The sequence below is a fragment of the Uranotaenia lowii genome, chromosome 3 (genome assembly GCF_029784155.1).
Source record: "Uranotaenia lowii strain MFRU-FL chromosome 3, ASM2978415v1, whole genome shotgun sequence".
NCBI lineage: Eukaryota > Metazoa > Arthropoda > Insecta > Diptera > Culicidae > Uranotaenia > Uranotaenia lowii.
In genome coordinates this window covers 241,693,445-241,699,378 of record NC_073693.1, presented here as the reverse complement: position 1 = coordinate 241,699,378, position 5,934 = coordinate 241,693,445, and positions in this window count along the sequence as shown.

Genomic DNA, 5,934 nt, shown 5'->3' with positions numbered 1-5,934 from the left:
GGGTATCGTGGGCCATGGGGAAACGTGGGCCACTTTTAATATCTCAGATGTGTATTGAGATAAAAATCTCAAACCAACTGTCATCGTCGTCGCTTTGCGTGAGCATGTATTCCTATATGTTGTTGACTGAAATACGCATCATATACTTCTTTTATTTATCAAGCTAAAAAAAGTTAGAAAAATTTACTTACATAATTAAAAAAACACCCGCTAATTTCATCGATGGAGAACCTAAAGTGCATAACAAAAATATGCTCATACGCTTATGATCTTAGTTTTGTCATGATCTTTCACGTGAAAAAGGAATTTTTGATGAAACATCAATAAGTCGCACAAACGCAACCAATTTGCAAATCATAGCTTGTGAGGAATCGTGGGCCACACATCTTGAATCACCTATATTTTTATATTTTTAAACACATTCAGAACTTAAAATACGTTTTACCTATCTGCAAAGTTTTTTTATGCCAAATGAAGAGTTATGAAAAATATTTTGTCCAACCTATATGAGAATTTTTGCCAAAACGTTCGCGAGCCAGGTTTTGAAATCTATGCGATCATACACAGCTCTCTTTTTTATTTCATCATCTGAAATTGCTTTTAAATAACGAAATGAATTAGGAAATCACAGTTTTGGGTCAACTCATAAACTTTGCATGTTATTTGGTCAATTTGGATTTAATGGCCCACGATTCCCCACCATTTTTCAAAATCAAAAAAATATTGCTTTTTTTCAAATAGTCAGAATTTGGGGAAAATAACTTATTAAAAAATTTAAAAAAATACCTTATGATACCTTGAAAATGTAGAAAATCATACTATTATTTATTTTTATTTTATCTATTATATAAAATTCTCTTGTAACGGTGTTTGTAGTACTACTCCTCCGAAATGACCCAACCGATTCAAAGGAAATTATTTTTAGAATATTCTGTGGGCATGCGAATCGGTTTATATCGAATAAAAACAACAAAAAGTCGCAACAATTGTCCGTAATCATTAAATTTGTAATAAATTGAATCAAATTAAAGTCATGGCCTTCAATTTTTTCGAGATTTTCTTTACTTTGGGCGCCGGGCGGTTGGTTTGTTTTTCGTCTCTATGGTCAAGGCGTCGCAAGCAAACGTCGTAGGAGGTTAGTAACTATGGCAAAGCATACTGTTTAGTGGGAATTTTTGGGCGCGCATTTCTCAACCAAGCATAATTTCGATGCATGTGGTGACCACATGAAACCTAGATGTGTTTTTTCTTCTTGGTTCCTAGATCATTTGTACAGCACATATGTAGTAATGAATGACGCCCATATGTGACCCAGATTAATATTTTGCCGATCAAATCAAAACCATTCAAACGATTTAAAAGAATCAAAACTTCAATTCGTGTTATTTCAAGAAGGAATTGTTGTCTAAATAATATGAATTTAGTACTGATACGTATGAAATAATGGTATGACTCTTTGCGGACATTTGAAAAAAGAAAAGTGGAAAGACTTGGTTTATAATCCAAAACGCTAGAAATATTTTTCAAACATGTACAAATGTGCTTCACAGAAGTTGTATCATGCGCCATTCAATTTATAGAACAACCACAAAATCCGTTGCCAATGAACAGATACATGAACTGAACAAGAGCCTGTCCTTTAAAATGGATTATATAAGATTGATGTTCATTTGAAAGCCGAATGCAAAGAAGTGCAAACGTTCAACATTTACAAAAAATGTATACATGATTTCTAAATTTATAAATGGTTGGGCCCAATTAAACAATCTGACTAAATAAACTTCACTTTTTTTTAAATCGTTCACCAAAAAACTGTGAGATTTTAGATCCGATTTTTTTGTTGACATTTTTTTTGTGATTGATATTCCAGAAGCATAATTTTTGATAGCAGAAGCTGAATTTGTTTTTTTTTTTTTTTTGATAAGTTTTTGTTATGACCTAAAAGTGCTGAAAATAAAATTAACTCCTGTCATTTCACACGGTGAAACAAGTGGCAATGCGCCTTTAAGTCATGAAACATATTCCAATTTTTCTCTAAAATAGTCAGATAGGGTATCCCGAGTGTTAAATCTGAACGGATCTTTAAAATTTTTAAATGTCGAGCTAAATTTACATGAAAATTTCCAGAAAAAATACTGAACTCATGAAATTATCGTAGCCTTGAAAGATTAGTTCTTTTTTATGTATTTAATTTTTTAAAACCTGCGTTCCAATTAAATCTTATTCAATGTTGAAAATATCACGTAATCTTAAACAGAATCGCAAATCACCTTTAACACTGCTTAGGAAAATTTTAAATCAGACAACAATGGTTTAAATTGGCAGGTGTGTATTTAAGGATAAAAAAGAAGATAAAAATGCTTTAATTCGGTTGAATAACAAAAAATTTAATCATATCTTTTCTCCTTTCAAAACCCAATAAATTTTTTTTGAATATTAGCCCAATAAATCAAGACTTCTTTATTTAATTAGCATTTTTTGCTAAAAAAAAGGGCGAACCTTTTTTTTGGACATGGACTGCTTCCAAATGTGAGGAAAGTGAAGCTGCTTGAAAATGGTTTGAAAAAAATCATATCTAATGTTTTTATTTCTTCAGTTCTAAAAAATATACCATCAAAAACTACTCGGGAGCTAAAAGTGCTGCGCTAGGCAGAATATTGAGCAAACAATCCAAAAATTGTCCCAAAATTCTAAATTCTTCTTCCATAAAGTTTCATATGCAATAAATTCAAATAAATGAGAAATTTTTGATTTCGATTTAAACCTTAAAGTGAACTCGAGCAAAGCGGAGTCAATCAACTAAATTGTATACAATAAATGAAACAAAGATATGATCAACATATGTTATTTATGGAATAAGTTATAAAGAGTGGATTTTTTTAGCATGAGGTTTGCCAAGTTTGATGGTAACGTTGAGTACTGAAAAAATCGAATTTGCAACGGGAAGCTGATACCTGATACCATTCGGCAACGTTCAAAGCATCCGAATCAAAGAAATGTAAATGAAATGGATCATGTAAGATGTATGTAAAATTTATTGGAGATTTTTTTGAATAATCAGTTAAAAGACCCATAGAATTGAGTTAAAGTTCCTAGATTTGATTCCGATATAATTGAGCAAGCCAATTCGAGCAAACGGAAAAGATGGATATGTTTAAAAACTAGGTCATGTTCAAGAAGCGAGACGGTTAACAACTCAAGAGTTGGTGATTTTTTTATAAGTCAAACAGCGAAAAAAAAAATTGAAATAGACGCCAAGTTTAAAATGGTAAGACGAAGTTTACCGGGTCTGCTAGTCTTTTATAAAAAAGAAGTTATCGAACAACGAAAAAAAGTGGCCCATGATTCCCCACTCTCCCATATTTATAAATTTGGAACACCAGAGAATTTTAACATAACGCGATGATTTATAACCTTGAAAGAAATCCCGCACTGTAAAAACTGGAGAGCCAATACAAAATCAAAATAAAATCACTAAAATACTACATACCTGCAGCAGTTTTTTAATTGTGTTTCAAAACAAACCCAATCAAGTTTAACATAGCTGAAAGATTCAACGAATTCAAAGACCGAGGACAAAAAGTCAGGGCAATTTGTAAAAAAAAGTCTGTGTGTGTCTGTGCAGAGGCGAAGACCACAAATTTGCTACATTTTAGATTCAGATTTCTTATTTCAGATGTCAGATAATAAATTGTTACCGACATTTTCCTAGAAATATTTGTCACCAAAATCTTAGATTTCATTAATCCTGCAGTAGATACTTCTTGAACTACACGAACAGAAGTATGATAATATCCAAAAAAATGTATTTCTGAAGAACTCAAATGATAAAATGTTTAAAACGATTCAAGCAGTATATTTAAATTCTGAGAAATATTGTTTTCTCTATCTTAAGTTAAAATATTTATTACGCAAGGAGGTATTAGCATCAGCCATAAGAGAGCTAAAGGTTTTAATTTCTCCTGCGGCTACGCAGAGGGGCGCTTAATTTGTACACCAAGTTGCTGAAAATGTGGGCCAAACTGGTTGAAATCTGACAATTTTCAGTAAATTCGAATAACTTTGCTACAAATATTCGAACTTCTACGCTAAAAGCATATCAATCGAAAGAGAAGATTCTAATGAATCTTTAGATAAGTATGTAAAAAGTGGCCAATTGGAGTGAAAAATTTAGAGAAATTACGATAAAAAAATTCCTGTAGACCCACCAACACGAGGGAAAGTTCGATAATGACAAAAAAGATGTGTGTTTCATTACAATATACTAAAGAACTGGGATCTTTGAGAAATCAAGTAGGTATGTTCTAAGAAAATAATAATCAAATTAACGAAAAAAACTAAAATAACAATTTAGAAAATCGGTTCATTGGTAAACGAGATACACCGATGCTAAGCCAAAATTGGGTGTTTTTTCTGCACGCAAAATAATTTGAAAATTAATTTTACGATATTTTTCACGTAGACTGAGCTTTTGATGGATCCCATCGATTCTACGTGAATCCGGAGTAACTGATTTTTTTCCTCATGAATTTCACATAAAGTCTAAGGGAATGGCATCTGCAATCAATTGAGGAATTTTCTCGAACGTTTGGTTGTAAATTCTTAAAAGAGCTGGCTTCAATCAGCTTGTTGGACATTTTTTCCCATAATACCGTGGTTTTTTTCGGAACCTTATCAACGTACTGATGCTGAAACTTTCAAGCCCTTGTAGATCAAAAGAAATGGGTAAATCAAAACAATAAAAATTTGATTCCTGCTGAAAGAACATATATTCTTCCCTCAGGTCGAAAAGTGGTATGATAAGAGAAGTTCCGACACATCGAGAAGGAAGAGTTTCGTGCTTTTTTCTAAAGGATTTTCAAGGATAGTGTACGCATCGTAAATGGTGAGTTGTTTATCATTTATAATTTTTTTTGGTTATTATTGAAATTAATATTTTCTTTTTCAGGATTTTGGAAAACAAACTAAACTGGGAAACGAGAGCTAGCGAATGTATTTTTATCACCTAATAAGTGCAGTAGAAAGAAGTTCAGTGATAGTGGTTGTGTTTTGTTTTGAAAAATATAGTGAGAATAAATTAAATTGAATAAAATTTTAATTTATTTTATTAGAATTAACAAAGAGAAAAAAGCATTTACTAAATCAACCCCAATTTCATTTCCAAACTACAATTATTTAATGTATTTCTCATCTTCACTTTGTATCGAACTCACTTGAAATTCACGTAAGTTGTAGCTGAATTTCATAAAGTACGAATTCTTATTGAGGTGCGCTCACTTGTTATATTGTTCGAAACTAAAGGGTGATACGGTCAAAATTTGGTCAAGGGAAAGCGCGTGTAAATCGGTGAAATCGTTTATTTAATAAATCAAATTGAATTTCTTTTTCAAGTTTAATTAGTATAAAATTCAGGAAAAATATTCAGTTGGGCTTCCGCTTTTTCAAATCCGAATTGCCGGGCCTTACGCCTAACCCCTGCCATCAGATTTTGTACAGCCACCTTGTCCACCTTCTTCGCCGCAGAAAGCCAGTTTGCCTTTAACTGCTGCTCGTCCTTAGCAGTTTTTTTGGTCTTCTTTAGGTTTCGCTTGACAATAGCCCAGTATTTCTCAATTGGGCTGAGCTCTGGCGTGTTGGGAGGGTTCTTGTCCTTGGGAACCACCTGCACGTTGTTGGCGGCGTACCACTCTATGGCCTTTTTACCGTAATGGCAAGATGCCAAATCCGGCCAAAACAGTACGGAACAACCGTGTTTCTTCAGAAAAGGCAGCAGACGTTTATTCAAACACTCTTTCACGTAAATTTCTTGGTTGACAGTCCCGGAAGCTATGAAAATGCTGCTTTTCAAGCCACAGGTACAGATGGCTTGCCAAACCAGATATTTCTTCGCGAACTTTGACAGTTTCATGTGCTTGAAAATATCTGCTACCTTTC